Source organism: Sciurus vulgaris (genome assembly GCF_902686455.1).
Source record: "Sciurus vulgaris genome assembly, chromosome: 11".
NCBI lineage: Eukaryota > Metazoa > Chordata > Mammalia > Rodentia > Sciuridae > Sciurus > Sciurus vulgaris.
In genome coordinates, this window is record NC_136472.1 from 3,074,289 (window position 1) to 3,092,725 (window position 18,437).

Below are 18,437 nucleotides of genomic sequence, written 5' to 3' on the forward strand. Positions count from 1 at the left end.
CAATACTACAGAAAATAGCCACTATAGGACAATATTCTGCCACAGGAATATCAAAAAGGGACCTTACTTCAAGCTCCTGTCCTCAGCTTACCTGTGAAGCAAGATTTAACCTGTTTGTCCCAAAGGGGAAAATAAATTCTGGATAAAGCAGCCATAGGCAGCTCAATAACCAATGGCATATCTCAGTGATGAACTTAGCAAAGTAGCTTCATTCTCAAAAGTAATGGAAAATAAGGTCTCATAATTTTCTTTGACATCCAACCTGTCCTGATGAGATGGTTAAAATGCCCTAGGCACAAGGTTTCTGTTAAAACCTGTTAGATCCTTCCAGATCTCAGTCAAGGCTTACATTGAGATGTAAATAGGAAGCCTAAAGGCTCAGTAGACCAGTCTCAAACCCAGGGAAAAAAAGGTAAAAAGAGTCTTACATGAACTCCAGCAAAAGTAAATTTTATGGTGCTTTACTGAAGTAATTAATGGCTGTATCATTTTTCCAGGACTCTTGTTTTTTTTAATTCTATATTTTTTGATCAGTTCTATTTTTTATTCATCTAGAATTTTTGAACATCTTTTACATTGCAATGGAGATTCACCTATAAAGTTACAAGGCCTTTGATTTTGTGTTATTTGTATGTCATGCTGTCTGATGTCATCTTTTGTCTGTATCAAAACTGATTGCTCCTAAAATTAAAATTTAAAAATGGATCCAGATACTCTTAATTCATGTTATTTAAAAGGTTCAATTCAAATTGGGTAAACTAATAAAAGTAAAATGTCTTTGAAAATAACTCACAAGTCTCTAGGTGGTCAAGCTAATAAAATATTGATGTTAATAAAATGTCTAATATCAATTGTTTCTAGGACTTTTCTTCAACAGGAAAGAGATAGCAAATACTGTTCAGGACATTTGTCTGATATTTTGGTTTTTACAGAATAAGTGAATTAGAGTTAACATGTATGGGATTACCCAAATGTGTTTGTAGAGACATCTGATTAATTTACAAAGTTAAAATACTAATTGTTAAATAACATTGAGTACTTTTAACTCCTTAAATTCCATGGGGTATCATACTTAAACATTATTGGTGTTTTCATAGGTTAGTAAATAAAAGGATTTAAACTTGCTTTGTGTCATCACTAAACTAAAAACAAGGTTACAAAGAGTTATGTCTAACAAGTGCAATTCTATATACAAAGGGTACCAAAAGTTTCAACTGTGTTTCAATTAGAGTACTATAAACAACAAAATATTTAATCTTATTAAAATAGAGTAATTTAGAAATTTCATAAGAGTTGTTTCAGAATGTGAACAAAAAGGGGTCAATAAATAGGAAAGAGAAAATAAAAGGTTCTGGGTATGAAAATATATTTAGTAAAAGGGAAAATGAAATGTTTCTGTGTAAGAAAGTGCTTGTGTGATGAAATACATGAGGGTCTAAGTAAGTGCTAAGAAAGTCTGTGTGTAAGTAAAGGGCAAGTTTCAACAAGTTTGCGTGAAACTAAGTTGGTTGTATGTATGTGAGACAGCTAAAGCTATTTAAGGTTTTTTCTAAGGTGAAATACTAATGTTCTGATATAAACCAAAGTTTAATCTATATGGTAAGATCACAAGGATTTCTTAGAAACTAATTTACTCTTAACTTTATGTCTATTAAGTTTTATTCTTTAGAACAATTAGTCTTAAAAATTGGGGTTTATACAATTATGGTTAAACAACTGTTAGAGTATTGTACTATGTTACAGAGTCTACATTTTTCATTAAAAACTAAATTTGGTAAGATAAAATTGTCAAGATAATTGTGAAATGGTCACTAGTTGTATATTAAATGTGTTCACATTTTCCAGGTATACAAGTTTTTAAAGCAGGGAATTTATCAAGCTCTGCTATTCTCCAGATTAAACTTATCTGTAATGGTAATCTTAAACTTATAAAGAGTAAATTTTAATTGGGGATTTATTTCTATCATTTAATGTTCTATTATAGGACCTGCTATCAATAGGGTATATGTAAAATTTGTTACTTTTTACACTGAAATAAAGAATTTCAAATATAAATGTATTTATAAAAATTAGAGCCTGACTTGTTTAAAGGTTAATATTGTGAAACAGGAAAACATTTTGCCACTTTGACACACAAAAGGAAAGTTAAAAGCTCTCTCAGCCTTTCTTTGATTCATGTTTTAGATACAACGTTAAATTGTATTAATTATAAAGTTTATATAGACTCAGGAAACAGTATATGTAAACTACTAATGATATCTAAGGAAGAAGCAAAATTAATCAGAATTAGAACACTTAAGATTTGTAAAGAGCCACACCTTAACTGAGATAAGGCTCTGCCTCCCACCTTACTGCATGTTAAAGTGACTCCAAAATAAGTCAGACTTCAACTTTTCTAAAGTTATAGTCAAAAGATTGGTTCTTGTTGTAAAAGTACTGTGATTTCAAACAGGGGATATAATGTGGTTCTCAGTCAAAATTCAAGATAGCTATTATTCAAGCTGAATATATTTTTACTCTTGCTAATTTCATTTTGTAAAACTGTTACCTGTTAATGTTTTGCAGAAGTAGCTGCTCCAAGAACAAACAACCTAGGTAACTTTTGATAATAAGCCATCACCTATAGAACAGATAGTGGTAACTTCCAGTACTAATACAGACTCCAGTTAGATAAAAGGGTAAATAACTGTAAAGTTATGGACATTGAAGTTAAAGCCCAGTACTCTTACTTTATGACTGGTGAGACTGACTTGCTGGATGATTAAGATAAAACTTAGAGATTGGAATTAAATACAGAAGGCAAGATAGACCAGTATTTGGATCTTTTGCCCTCACTCAGCCTGAACGCATGAACATGAGAACTTCTCTAAGGAGCGTTGCAACTCTGGGTCACACAACCTCCTGATCAAGGAGATTTTTGAGACTAGAGGATGAAAAATCACTCAGTGCATCTGCTGCAGAGGAGGGTCATGGAAAAAGGGAGACATCCCTTGATGCTTCCAAAGGAAGTCACCTCATCAAGGAGATCCTGCCTAACCAAAGGCACTGGTGGAGCTAAGAAGCTGCTCTTAAGTTCTCTACGAGTGACCCCTGTGGGAACTCAGCTGACTGTTCAACAAGACAGGAACAAGTCAGTTTGACCAGCTTGAACTTAGACACCCAGCAAAACTGTTAAAACCAAAATACAGCCATTCTTGGGCATTTAAAAGAAATAATAGTTAAATGTAACTTAAGACGTACACTTGTGCTAGCTCACTAGAATAAAGACTGGAAGCTACAAATGAAAGAAAGATTCTTCAGCAAATGTGCCTGATAACCATCAAGAGAAACTGCCAGAGTCAGAAGTCTTTAGTCAGTTTAAGGCCTGCAGACCTTCCTAAGCTACACAGGTAGACTTAATCTATGTTTGCTCATATTGTTAGGTTGGGAAAAAGAGGCGCGCAACATGGTTCGTCGCTAGCTCCCAGAAACGCTCCACAGATACAGGTGTCATACAAGGAACCATTTATTTGTGCAGACGAATTCACGTCTGCACGGGGGAAGGGAGAAAAAGCAAAGAGGGAGATGGCGGACGGCTCGTCTCGGAAATAGGAACTTCGCGAGCTGAGAGGAACCAATCGTGGAGGAGAATTCTTACAGACTGACTGATGGGCCAATGACATAGTGGGACATAATGCTGGAGGCAGAAAGCAACGTAAGCCAGAAATTACTGTAACGTGAGAGGCGGGCTAACACAGATTGACAGGTGGTAGGGGAAGCCAGGAATTCCTTACACATATGATTATCTATCCCTAAGTAACAGAAGTATAGAGATCTCTACTAAACACAGGTTATACCAATAAAGGGATATTTTACAAAAATCAGATGACATTAAGTAGCTTAACTAAATTTTCTGAGGACATCTATAACATTAAGAGTTAAATGTTGTGTTTACATTCCTGATAATCTGGACAATGTTAAAGTCCCCAAATAAAGGCCTTGTCCTCTCTAGCCTTTGTTAGGCCTCATTATGGGAACAATTTCTGTGTTCTTCCACCTCCTGGTGAGAGATTGACTTCTGTCATTTTCATGATACTCAGTGGCATGTTCCAGATGCTGCAACATTTACTTTGTACTAATCTCATTTCAGTAGTCATGTCTTTTTGTTCTTCTATCATAGAAGCAGCCACCCCCAGATGACTTTACAACCTGCTCTTCCCCAACCAGACTTCTACCTTGAACCCCTAGATTGACCTGATTTTTAAAAAAAGGAACTCCAAACTGCTTGCCCCTCACTGCCCTCTTTCAGCGTCAAAGCAGCCAGAATGACTGGCACTCCCTATCTTTTCCTTACAGCAGTTAGGAGTTCCTAAAGCTAAAGGGGGGAATGAAGCCAAAATTAAGGACAGGTAGTTAGTGTAGAAATATGAAATTGGGTCAATTTGAGGAAATGAAGCCATGAAGCCATCTGTCTCTGGAAGTTGGAGATGCCCCTGGAAGAATGGAATGTCAAGGATCTCCAGAGCCCTTTGATTACCAAATTTATCTGCCTTTATCAAGGACTGCAAGCATGGAGCTGCTAATTAATGCCCCCTGGACCCTTGCCTGCCTGAATCACCTTGGCCCTCCCCCTGCCCTTGGCTTCTCACTTAATGCAAAACCAGGCCTAGTCATGTCCTCAGGAAGGAGAGATAAGGGGGAGAGAACTGGAGAACAAAAGAGACCCTAACCTATAAAAAGATGGAGAGTGCACTCACTTCTTGGGACTTTAGAACATCAGCCATGGCCTCCTTCTTCCTGCTAGGAGAAGTCTGTATTATTACCTTTAAATAAAACCTGCTTAATATGCTTGCCTTGGCGTGCTTCTCTAGTGTTCAATCTTCAACATTAGAAGGAGCAGAACTCGTCACCGATAAACGGCGGTATCAATAGCAGTATTCAGGGATTTTGCCAGAGTCTCAGTGGTTACTTCCATTTCCAGAGGAACTCACTTGGGCTCTTGGACCTCCTCAGGGTCTCTGTGGATTTCAGAATATTCCCAAGGTTTTTCATGGGGCTCAGGCCCTTGCTTAGGGACTTAGTGGGACTCATGGCCATACCCAGAATTTCAGTTTGTGTCTGAGACTTTTTCAGAGTCTCAGTGAAGTTCCCAGATCTCAATGTGGCTTAGAAACTTCCTCACATGCACTCTGGGTTCAGGGCCCTCACAGGGACTTAGTGCATCCCAGGGCCTTACCTATGTCCTCAGTGGAGCTCAGCACCATTCTAGGGTTGCACTGGTGCTCATTGCTTTCCCTGGTGTTGGAATGGGGCTCAGCACCTTCCCCAGTTTCTCAGAAGATCTCACAGCCTTCTACAGGGTCTTAGTTAGGTTCAGTGCCTTCCCCAAGTGTGCATAGGGGCTTGGAGCATTTTCTAGGGTGTCATGAGAGACCAGAACATTTCCCAGAGTATCACTGGGACTCAGGCCTTCCCCAGAATGTCAGTAGAACTCAGGGCTGTCTACAGGTTCTTAGCAATTCTTCCCCAGTGTTTTGTGTTTAGTGTTCTCTCTTCTCAGTGGTGTTCACAGCCTCCACCCAGGTCATGTAAATGGGCCTTTCTCAATGTCTCACAGGTTCTGAAGCCTTTTCCAGGATGTCAATGGGGTCGTGGCCTTTCTAAGTGTTTCAGTGAGTCTCTGGGCATTGCCCTGGGTCTCAATAGATTCAGGGAATTCCCCAGGGTCACAGTCATGCATAAAGCCTTCCCATGTTCACAGTCATGCATAGGTCCACTCACCAGGGTCACAGTCATCCATCCTTCTCCCATATCAGTCATGAAGAGGCCCTTCCTCAGAGTCACAGTTATGCACAGGCTCTTCCCATGGTCACAGTCATGCATAGGCCCTGCCTCAGGGTCACATCATGCATTGACCTTTCCCTAGGGTCACACTCATGCATAGGCCCTTTTTCCATGGTCACGGTTTTGTCTAGGGCCCACCTCCAGGGTACATGCATGCATAGGGCCTTCCCCAGATTCCCAGTCATGTATAGTCCTTTCCCCAGGGTCACACTCATGCATAGGCCCTTTTTCCATGGTCACAGTCATGAATAGGGCCCATTGGCATGGTCACAGTCATGCATAGGGCTCTTCCCGAGGGTCACATTTATGCATCGGTCCTACTGATACTGCCACTTATGGGTGATGAGTTCTGCTCCCTCTAATGTTGAAGTTCGAACACTAGAGAAGCACGCCAAGCCAAGCATATTAAGCAGGTTTTAGGTAACAGTAGTAATAATACAGACTTGTCCTGGGAGGGAGAAGGAGCCCATGGCTGATGTTCTAAAGTCCCCAGAAGTGAGCCCACCCTACATCTTTTATAGGCTAAGGTCTCTTTTGTCCTCCAGTTCCCTCCACACTTATCTCTCCTTCCTGCCTATGTGACTAGGCCTGGGTTTGCAGGTGAGATGCATAAAGTGAGAAGCAGATGGGGCAGGGGGCTGGCCAAACTGATTCAGCCAGGCAAGGGCCCAGGGGGCATTAATTAGCAGTTCCTCCCTTGCAGTCCTTGATAAGGGCAGGTAAATTTGGTAACCAATGGGCTCTGAGAGATCCTTGACATTCCATTCTCCCAGTGGCAGTCTCCAACTTCCAGAGGCAGATGGTTTTCTTTTTTTTTTTTTTTTTTTAGGAAGCAAAAATCTTTATTTTTTAAAAAATTCATTTATTAAAAACAGCAATTTCTAGCCAAATAATATAAAGCATTTTAAATTAATTCTTTGAAAGTATGTACATTCTTTATATAAGTAAACATTTGAAACTGTACAGATTTAAACAAATATTCATTTAGCAAACAAGTTGGATCACTATCACCTACGTAGCACTTTGTAAGGTGTTTGAGTGTTTCAGAAACAAAAGATCAAAACACAAGAAAAAGTGCTATTAAATATTCTTATCTTGAACAAATCTGCTCTGTACATCAAACTACATCACAGTATTGTACAATAATCATGCCCTCATTTCTTTGGAAAGGCTATTTAAAAATCAAATGTACATATAATACACAAACTGGATATTTTACAGTTTCATTAAACATGTATTTAAAAGAGTAAGTGGAAGTAAATGCAATCTTCTTAATTCATTCATTTCATGGAAAAGAAAGAATATAGACCCTCTTTCCTTCTACCTTCCCAAAACATAAAGAGTATCAAGCTCTATCAAGCAATATCTACTACTGACATGGTTGAAAATGGATGACCTGTTACAAATGACAGACATCAGGGCAGGTGACCCACATTGTGCAAGAGCCTGCTTTAAGCACACGAGGAGCACTGCTACAGTCACGCCACCTGCACCACAGGGCTGTTGGCCCCATTCCGGAACCTTTGGAGGTGTCCCACCTCCAGGGTTTGGATAACTCAGAATTCTTTTTGAACCAAGCAACAGGCTACATTTACTTTAACAGCAGATAGAACCAATCCAACTCCAAATTCAAAGAGAAATTTGTAGAAACAGTTACAGATGTGCACAAGTGGTGATCCCTGATATGGTATGGTGGTTTTAAAGGGTGGGCAGTGTTTGTATACTTGTGTGTGTGGATAAAACATGTCCCGCTGTAGCAGGGCTAGAGATCCACAAGACTGGTGCTCGGCACAGGTGGCTGAAAACACACACGACAAGTGTTCGCATTTCAAAGAATGGCTGAAGTCGAAGGTGGCTTGCAGAAGGCTGGTGACCCCAAGCTTCATTCATAAGGCATGCTGCTCATCCTATACATCAGGCTCCCTTCATGTTTTTATGTGCAATTTAAGACACCTCATCGGTAATTCCCACTCACTCACTAACTATGGCTCCGTGAAGACTCACACTAAAGATACCACACCTGTCTATGCCAGAAGGCTGCAGCTCCCCACTTTGGAATACTCTGCATCTAAGCAGTTCAAAGAGTAGAGATGCAGGGCCTTACCCAAGGTCCTGGATCTTTCAACCACCTGACATCAAAAGGAGAACAATAACGCCCTGAATTTCCAGGAAAGCAAGATGCATTCTCAGAAGCAACCAATCTACTCCCAACTAAACTTCAAAATGACAGGAGAAACATTACATTAAATAGAGTATAGAAATAAGATTTCTGGAAGTAAAAAAATAGTCACTGTGGAATGCTCGGTGGTTAAAAGTGTTGCAATGTTTCACATATTAACAAACCTTACCCTTAGCAGCTTTCTTAGTAGCTGGATTTCTGTAAAGTTCTTTGCACTATTTATTGTAACCTATTTTTATTGCACAACTTTTGTGAAGAAACATTTCACTGTGAGCCCCCATGGCTGTTTTAAAAACTTAATATTTCTTATCACCACAAATAAGGCAGTTATCACTGTTCACCAATTAATCTTTGGCATTTTGATGTTTTTAAAAGGAAAACACCAATCTTTGAACATTTAATGTTTCCTTCTAGAGTCAGCACTGAGCAGCACGCAATTGAGGTTCTTGGGGACATTCCATGTAGGATTCCTCAGTGTCCTGGCAGGCTGCAAGACTTCTCCTCCCGTTCCCACCAGACAGACCGCTGACACACGGTCCCACCAGCCTGCTATTTAGAAACTGAGAGCAGGAGGTTCAGCTGTTCCATGGAAGGACAAGCAATGATCTGGATGTCTTCAGGGCTGAACTCTTCCTTTAACAGAGCATGAAACTTCTGGAAGACTTGCTGAATGTTATTCCTAACAGGTTTAAACAAGATGAACTCAGTGTCTTTATTGGATAGGTATAATGACATGCTTCTCAATGTCAAAGGCAGCTTTGCTTTTATTGTCTTATAGGCAGTCACCACAAGGTCATTGACCTTTGCTGGCTGCGCCCAAGGCTGCTGTGAGAGGGTATACTTGGGGCCTCCCTGACTGGCCATTGTTTTAAATGCTGAAACCTTTGTCATGAACTCCTCCAGCTGCTCTACAAACAACTTGGTCTGCTGCTGAATAAACTGCTCACAGGCCGATTTCAGATGCCGGTCTACATCTTTTTTAGAATCAAGATAATGTTCTCACAAAACATCACATGTCTTGTCATTTTCCAGTCTCTGCATCTCATCTTGTCCCATCTGGCCTAGGTGAGATAAAAGTTTTCTATAGGCTTCCCTTTGTTCAATATTTTTGCCAAGGCCCCATTTCAATTCTGAATCCTTCAGAGATTGAGTGAGGGTAGAAATCAAGGAGATGACAACATGCTGCTTCAGAATTGCTACTGTCTCTAAAATGCTGTAAACTTGATGACTGTATCTTATACCATAATCCTGGATAAACTGCCTAAACACAGAAGTCAGCTGGGCGGCAGGTTCTCCCTCTGACCCCACTGGGCAGGCTTTTACCACGTACTGCAGGTTCTCGGTGGCCAGCCTTTTAACTTGGGGTTCACTGACCAGCACCAAACATTTTAAGATGCCAGGTAGGAGCAGTTCAATATCATAAACATCTGTTTCAGTTTCTTTGAAGAGTTGGAGAATAAAGACCAAAATGGATGCTAAGCGAGGAGGGGGTGCTGAACCTTTAAATGCAAAGTAGGATTTCCTTAAAACTTGTACAATGCATTTCTTTAGCAATGATATCGATGGAATTGTGGCTGAATTCCTCAGTGCCAGCAAAACAGGATGTTGTCCAACATCTGCAACATACGGTGAAACCGGAAGAAATCGTCCAATATACTGCTCAATAACATTCCCTAGCAATTGATTCAAATAGGCATTTGAATTTTGAGACTGACAGCTTGTAATACACATGCCCTTCATCCGTGTATCTCCAGAATTTTCCATTTTAGTTAGCAGTACTACCAACTGTGTAGTACTACTGTGATACTAACTGGCAGTCATTCGGGAACCTAAGAAGCATTTCATTTCTCTCTATTCCTCCACAATTCATTCATCAAGTATTTTTAATCAGAGCTCATCAATGTTTTTGAAATCTGCTGTGTGGACTCTAACCTCACTGCCTTAGTTTAAAACCTTCAGATAACATGTAGGTAATTTCAATGAACTAGTCACTGCATTCTCTATCTCCAATCTAAACTCCTCGCTATTTTAGATGTTGATAACAGAATCATTTTTCTAAAATGTAAACATGATTGTGTCACTCCCACTTCTTTGCTCAAAATTCATCAATACTCCTTATGTCAAAGATGAAATTCAAACTCTTTAGTAAGGCATATAAAGCCCTCCTTCAAATTCCATATGAATTTCCAACCACAATAGAACTATTTGCTTTCCCCAGTATACCTTATTTTTTTTTTTAAAAGCTCCCACCCTGGTACATGTTACTCTCTCTGACAGAAATAGTCCTCAACTCCTACTTGTTTAGCTCTTCTACACTTAATATCCTGTACATCGTCTCACCCTCCACCCTAGTCTGGTTGATGGATAGATAGCTCAGGTCTCTAAGGAAAATACTGAGGGTATTTTCTAAGGAAAATACTTAAAATATTAAGTGTCTGTGCAAGTATGACCCATCTCAACCTCAAGCTTCTTGAGGTCAAGAACTTGCCTTTTTTTTTTTTTTTTTTTATCACCATCTAAAGCCACTTACTAATCCAATTCCTCTTTTAATTAATTATATAATGATCTGTTAAAAATAATTTCTATAATTTTTTCCTTTATACCTTATATAAGTATAAAATATCTAAATAAGGAAATAAAGATTAATTAGTAACTATAATAGGAGCCTTGGAGCTTTGTAAAACTATAAACTATTTTGAAGAAATTTTAGTTGAATTAAATTAAAGAAGCTTTTTCTAACTGGGGAAAAAAAAAAAAAAAAAGATAATGTTCTCTTATCTCAGGAGTACCCTCCAACAAGAACTCTATGAAGGCATTGTTGCTGTTCAGCCTAAAAAATCTTGGAACAGTCATAGGGTTCAGGATTTTAAATGCTGCATCTCTAGTTTTCTTGAGGTCCAGGGAAATTTCCTTAATGGTGAATTCAGTGTGAAATGGAGCAATTTGTTCATGAAGAATCAAAAGGTGCTTAATTAAGAAAAGCTGTCCATCAATCTGAGTCTTGTTTTTGCTGATAGACTCTGATGCTCCCAGTAAAGACTGAATGCACGCAGACAATGCTTCCTGTGATAATCCCTGGAACACCGCCCTATCTATGCATCGGTATAATTTGGAGAGACAGACAAGAGTTCTTCGAACTGTAGGATACCACATTCCATGAAGATCTGCTGGAGAAATTGTGGTATGTGGTCTAGGATTGAGGGATTCTGTTGAGCCAGATTTTGTGAGACTATTAGACTCTGCTTCGTCTAGCTGAACATCTGAAAATGAAGCTTCTGAAGGTAACTTCTTCTGTTCATCTTTTAAACTCTGAGCAATTTGCTCCATCATGACTAATTTATCAGGATACGCCAGGTCTCCAGGAGCTGGTTTGTAGCCCGTGATGTCTGTCTGAATGTAGATGTGAGTTCGATACACAAGTCTCTCTTGTACATCTTCCAACATCTGCTTTACTCCAGCTGCAAATGCCCCCAGTTGTTCAGCATTGTTCTGTACATGATCTTCAAGCACTTCATTTTTAAGAATCCCACAAAGTTCCGACAGAGTCTCTAAGTGAATAACATGAATTATCAGTGGCCTGAAGACATCATACAATGACACACAGTTTCTCCAAAAGCTCATCTAATTTTGATATCGGTTTTGTGAAAAATTCATTGTAAAGTTGGTGCTCATCCTGGCATACATGGACCATAAAGGCACAGCCACTTCAAACCAAGGCACAATGATCTCTGTTATTTTGGCTGGTTAACTCTGTCACAGTACAGGCAATACTAGGGCCCAGAAGGAGCTCCCGCTGATCAAGGTAACACTGGTGGATATCATTAAGCAGTTGCTGGTATTCAGGTATTTTTTCAGATAGTTGTTCTATTTGTTCAATAAGAGTTTGGACTTTGGGGGCAGCAGCTCGAAATTTTACATAAAATAGTATGAAGGCATTGTCTGCATTAGGTACAGATGAAGGATCCCTTTTTAGCAACTGATTTGTGAGGGTCTGTAGTGTATTCACAGTATATGTCTTCATGAGGTGCAAAGCTTTAGAAAGACACTGTTTAAACTTCAGTAAATATACAGGGTAATCTTTAAAATTAGGATGAGATGAGATATATGTTATACAATCATCTAACTTGGCCAACATAGGTATAAATCCTTCACTATTCACAGACAATGTAGGGGAAATTTGTTTTATTATGTGGATTGCCTCCCTCATTCTTTTTGGTCTGCTTGGTTCTTTTCTCCTCATTATTATGGGACAGGCTCAGGTAACTCCTAAGACTTTCCTCCTGAGTCACTTCTCAGAGGTCTGGGATGGGACAGAGGACAGAACTTTAGTGTAGACCACCTAAAGAAGGGTAAGTTTACTACACTCTGCTCCACGGAGTGGCCAACCTTTACCGAGATCTACGTCAAACGAGGTAGGTAAGCTTCTCTCTCCATGCACCCCACATCTGTTTGAGGTGCAGATTTCTGTCTATTTTTGGAGGGTAAAATGTGTATCCATTGGCTACTTAAATGCAACTAGTGCAGTTGCCATCCTTGAAGACTCGGATGAGAAGTTCCCGGCCTAGGCAAGTTCCAATCACCTGCTCTGGCAGACCAGGCATGGTGGAATCCACCAAAGCCATTTCCTACTTTTCTGCCCAGGCCGGGAGTGCACACAGTGTCCCTAGTCCTGACCTACCCAGGATGCATGGAGGCGGAGGAAGGGTTGGAACAACTGTGGGGTTCTCTGGCCTGGGCAACTCTCAGGCAGACCCCAAAAGCTCCTTCTCCAGCCTCCCCCTCCCAACCACCCTAAGTGGTATCCAGGGTGTTTGGTAGATGAATGGCACAGAGGGAAAGCGCCAATTACCTTTGCCTCTGTAGGGGCCGTACAGCACACACACCCCACATCCACTGCCTCCACGATGTTTCCCCTTTGCTCGCAGATCAGACAATAAGCATTCAGATGGTAGGATCAAGAGAAAGACATAGGACAATTAGTATGAAAATACGCAGGTTCCCTTTGTTCGCATATTTAAACTTCACTAGTCTTTCTAGAGTCTCCCCATTACTGTTCCTGTGCTTAAATGTCCCACTTTGTTCTCTTTAAGCTGCAAGAGGGATTTATAAACCCCTCCCATGAGACCCTCCAAGCAAAGAGCATTATATGCCTAAGAACCAATAGATGTCCCCTCACCCTCCAGAGAGTCCTTTAGTCTACCATGCTTGACATCAATAATCTCTACCATGAGCAGAGAAAGCCTTGAGGAATCGTCTACTAAGGGAGGAAGAGAAGGGGATCCTCCCAACTTAAGACAGACAAAAACAAATTTAGGGAGGTTTTTGGAGGATCCTAATAAGTATTGAGATGTTTCAAAACTTATGCCAGGTATTTGACTTCACCTGGAAAATTATGCTATTAACCATATAGAGCACAGGCAGTTCCCAGAAACCATCCTAACTGGGATTTGAATGAGAAGGATGAAAGCTCAGAAGTTTGGCGGTGGGACCAAATGTAAGCTTGGCGGACTCTGCGGGCTCAGTGGGCTAGGCAGGCTTGGCGAGCACATTTAGCAGCCAAATAAAATCAGACAGAAAGTGGCCAGAGCAAGCTTTATTGGAATTTGGCTCTTGGGAAAATTTCCCAGCCCCCTGGGGTATAGGGACCCAGAGAAAATCGCACATGGCCCTGACTGCCCAGGGTTTTTATGTGCTGGGATGGGAAGGGGTCCTGTTGAGTGACAGGTGGATGTGAAGACTCAGTGGAACTTTCTAGCCCACTTGATGGTCACCTTTGGTGGGCTGGCCTTTGTTCCAGTTGCTCAGCTCTGCCACCTACAGTCCCCTAAATTCCCAACCTAACATCCCGAACTTTTTGGTCATATAGGGTGCAGGAGTCCCTCTGGCTACTTCCTGCATGTTAGGGGGAATCATGGGGAGAAAAAAGTTCAGGTTTTAGGTCAGTAAGGAGGCAGCTATAGGAGTGTAGGAGCACCTGGTTGTAGGTCACCCTGGAAACCTCACTTATGTGGTTCTGGGCAAACCTGAGAAGACAGGGAGCAATCATTAGCAGAAATCCTATGACAAATAGGAGAGTAAGGGTAGGGGTCATCCAGGTGACAAGAGTGGAGTTCAGCCATCCTGGCCAGGGGTCATTTGTTTCTTCTTGCTTCAGCCTTTTATTTAGACATCTGAGAGTTTTGACGTTGCTTCCATTAGACCGGTTTCAATGATGCAGCAGCAGCATTCTCTCAGGAAGAGGTGTGTTTACCCTTTGTCTGCTGTCACATCTAGTGCTCGACTGTTCTGCAAGGAAACTTGAGCAATAAATGTTATTCACCTTTGCAGGGATGTCAGGGGGCAGCAGATTCCTCTACTGCCTTCTGGAGTTGCTGTTCTAGCTTTTGATTGGCAGTGACTGCATAACCAATCCTCTTCTTGGTATAACCTGTGTTTAGTAGATATCTCTATATTTCTGTGACTTAGGGCTAGATAATCATACTAACAAGGACAGATTAAGCCTACCTATGTAGCTTTGGAGGATCTGTAGGCCTTAAACTGACTAAAAAACTCCTAATTTTGGAAGTTTCTCTTGAAAGTCAGCAGGTACATCTGCCTAAGAAACTCTCTCGTAGATTCCAGTCTTTATTTATTCTAGGGGCGTTAACACAAGTGTATGTCTTAGGTTGTGAAAGAATGGACATTTTTTTAAGCTGTCTGAGGTCACCCTCCCAGTTATCTTAACTCCCTAAGGTCACCCTCCCAGTCATCTCAACTCCCTAAGGTCACCCTCCCAGGAATGGGAACAAAGCCCTTAAAGCTGTTCCAAGAAACAGCCCCAAACAGAGAATAAAAGGGTAAATTGAGCTAGATAGCCAGATAGTGCTCAAAGAGTATGATTACCAGAAACTATTGACCAGAATCTACGCCCTGTTGTAAAACATTGTGAAACATGTTGTATGTTATCATCAAACCCAGACCCCCTTTGAAATTTCCCGGCAGCTTTGTCCCCCTTTTCCCTTTCATGTGCGACCCCTCCCGATGTGTGGTCTCTGCCTTTATAAACCTACAGGATTTTCTGCTAGGGACTCGACTCCTCGAGTTGGGTCCCAGCGCGCTGGAGTAAACACCTCTTGCGGTTTGCATCAAGTGACGCCTCCTGCGGTTGATTGGGGTTGCCTTCGATCCATGGGACAGAGTTGGGGTTTCCTTTTTGGGGGCTTTACATTTGGGGGCTCATCCGGGATAAGATGGCCCCCACTCATCCGGGGAGTCGACCTTGGAGGTAAGAAGGGGTACCCCGAAGTTGTCTGTCTTTGTCTTGTGTTTTGTTAGTTGGTCTGGTTCTGTGAGCGTGCTTTTGGTTTCGGTGGCAGCCGTTCGGTGACTCGTGAGAGTGGCTGAACAGTGGTCGGTGGACGTGCCTGGGGGACCACAGGTTGCAGCCCTGGGGGACGCCCTAAGGGTGGAAGGAGAGCCAGGGACACCTGGTAGTCTCCGTCGGTAAGGGCGCTGATGGGGTTCAATTGGTGGATCAGAGATTGGCGCCCGTCTGTATCTGGTTCTGATTCTGTTGTGTGTTTGTGGCGGAGGTGGAGGAAGGGTTGGAACAACTGTGGGGTTCTCGGCCCGGGCTACTCTCGGGTGGACCCCAAAGGTTCCTTCTCTGGACTCCCCCTCCCGACAGCCCTGAAGGGTAACTTAGCAAAGTAGCTTCAGTCTCAAAAGTAATGAGAAATAAGGTCTCATAATTTTAATATCCAACCTGTCCTGATGAGGTGGCTAAAATGCCTTAGACACAGAGTTTCTGTTAAAACCTGTTAGATCCTTCCAGATCTCAGTCCAGGCTTGCACTGAAATATAAATAAAAGAAGCCTAAAGGCTCAGTAGGAGACCAGTCTCAAACCCAGGGAAAGAAAAGGTAAAAAGAGTCTTTAAAACTCCAGCAAAGTAAATTTTATGGTACTTTGATAAAGTAATCAACTGCCGTATGATTTTTTCCAGGACTCTTGGTTTTTTTAATTATATGATTTTTTGAGATCATGATTTTTTGATCACTTCTATTTTTTATTCAACTAGAGTTTTTGAACATCTGTTACATTGCAATGGAGATTCACCTATAAAGTTACAAGGCCTTGATTTTGTGTTATTTGTATGTTGTGTTGTCTAATGTCATGTTTTGTCTGTATCAAAACTGAGTGCTCCTAAAATTAAGATTTAAAAATGAATCCGGATACTTTCAATTCACGTGATTTAAAAAGGTTCAAATTGGGTAAACTAATAAAAGTAAAATGTCTTTGAAAATAACTCAAGTCTCTAGGTGGTCAAGCTAATAAAATATTGATGTTAATAAAGTGTCTAATATCAATTGTTTCTAGGACTTTTCTTCAACAGGAAAGAGACAGCAAATACTGTACACTTGTCTGATATCTTAGTATTTACAGAATAAGTGAATTAGAGTTAACATGTATGGGATTACTCTAATGTGTTTTTAGAGACATCTGATTAATTTACAAAGTTAAAATGCTAATTGTTAAATAACATCGAGTACTTTTAACTCCTTAAATTCCATGGGGTATCATACTTAAACATTATTGGTGTTTTCATAGGTTGGTAAATAAAAGGGTTTAAACTTGCTTTGTGTCATCACTAAACTAAAAACAAGGTTACTAAGAGTTATGTCCTAACAAGTGCAATTCTATATACAAAGGGTCCCAAAAGTTTCAACTGTGTTTCAATTAGAGTACTATAAACAACAGAATATTTAATCTTATTAAAATAGAGTAATTTATCTAAATTCAGAAATTTCATAAGAGTTGTTTCAGAATGTGAACAAAAAGGGGTCAACAAATAGGAAAGAGAAAATAAAAGGTTCTGGGTATGGAAATATATTTAGTAAAAGGAAAAAGGAAATGTTTCTGGGTAAGAAAGTGCTTGTGTGATGAAATACATGAGGGTCTAAGTAAGTGCTAAGAAAGTCTGTGTAAGTAAAGGGCAAGTTTCAACAAGTTTGTGTGTAACTAAGTTGGTTATATGTATGTGAGACAGCTAAAACTATTGAAGGTTTTTCCTAAGGTGAAATACTAACGTTCTGATATAAACCAAAGTTTAATCTATATGGTAGAATGACATGGTAAAATGACAATTTACTCTTAACTTTACTCTTAACTTTATGTCTATTAAGTTTTATTCTTAAAACAATTAGTCTTAAAAATTGAGGTGTATACAATTATGGTTAAAAAACTGTTATAGAGTATTGTACTATGTTACAGAGTATACATTTCTCTTTAAAAACTCAATTTGGTAAGATAAAAGTGTCAAGGTATTTGTGAAATGGTCACTAGTTGTATATTAAATGTGTTCATATTTTTCAGGACCACAAGTTTTTAAAGCAAGGAATTTATCAAGCTCTGCTATCCTTCAGATTAAACTTGTCTGTAATGGTAATCTTAAACTTATAAAGAGTAAATTTTATTGGGGATTTATTTCTATCATTTAATGTTCTATTATAGGACCTGCTATCAATAGGGTATATGTAAAATTTGTTACTTTTTACACTGGGATAAAGAATTTCAAATGTAAATGTATTTCTAAACATTAGAATCTGATTTGTTTAAAGGTTAATATTGTGAAACATGAAAGAAACATGAAAACATTTTGCGACTTAATCAGAAAAGGAAAGTTAAAAGCTCTCTCAGCCTTTCTTTGATTCATGTTTTAGATACTATGTTAAATTGTGTTAATTATAAAGTTTATATAGACTCAGGAAACAGTATATGTAAACTACTTAATGATATTTAAGGAAGAAGCAAAGATCAACATCAGAATTAGAACACTTAAGATCTGTAAAGAGCTACACCTTACCTGAGATAAGGCTCTGCCTCCCACCTTACTGCATGTTAAAGTGACTCCAAAATAAGTCAGACTTCAGCTTATTTAAAGTTGTAGTCAAAAGATTGGTTCTTGTTGTAAAAGTACTGTGATCTCAAATAGGGGATAGAATGTAGTTCTCAATCAAAATTCAAGATAGCTATTATACAAGCTGAATATATTTTTACTCTTGCTAATTTCATTTTGTAAAACAATTACCTGTTAATGTTTTGCAGAAGTAGCTGCTTCAAGAACACACAACCTAGGTAACTTATGATACTAAGACATCACCTATAGAATAGATAGTGGTAACTTCCAGTACTAATGCAGACTCCAGTTAGACTTTATGACTGGTGAGACTGGCTTGCTGGATAATTAAGATCAAACTTAGAGATTGGAGTTAAATACAGAGGTCAAGAAAAGTCCATATTTGGGTCTTGCCCTCAACGTCAGCCTGAACCCAGGGAATAAGAGAACTTCTCTAAGGAGCGTTGCAACTCTGGGTCACACAACCTCCTGATCAAGGAGATTGTTGAGACTAGAGGATGAAAAATCACTCAGTGCATCTGCTGCAGAGGAGGGTCAT

General features: G+C 39.9%; 2 long non-coding RNA genes and 1 pseudogene across 3 annotated transcripts in view; 2 read left to right on the forward strand and 1 right to left on the reverse strand.

Annotated features, from left to right (window-relative positions):
• LOC306640618 overlaps positions 1 to 18,437 on the forward strand; it is a 395,158-nt gene that overhangs the window by 109,728 nt on the left and 266,993 nt on the right. The window lies entirely within an intron of this gene.
• On the forward strand, positions 600 to 17,131 carry LOC306640623. The gene is made up of 3 exons (XR_013757834.1): positions 600 to 1,397; positions 1,445 to 1,466; positions 16,970 to 17,131. It is a non-coding gene; the product is annotated as an uncharacterized lncRNA (long non-coding RNA).
• On the reverse strand, positions 10,718 to 12,180 carry LOC306640164 (conserved oligomeric Golgi complex subunit 3-like; annotated as a pseudogene). The gene has a single exon. The product of its transcript is annotated as a conserved oligomeric Golgi complex subunit 3-like (transcript).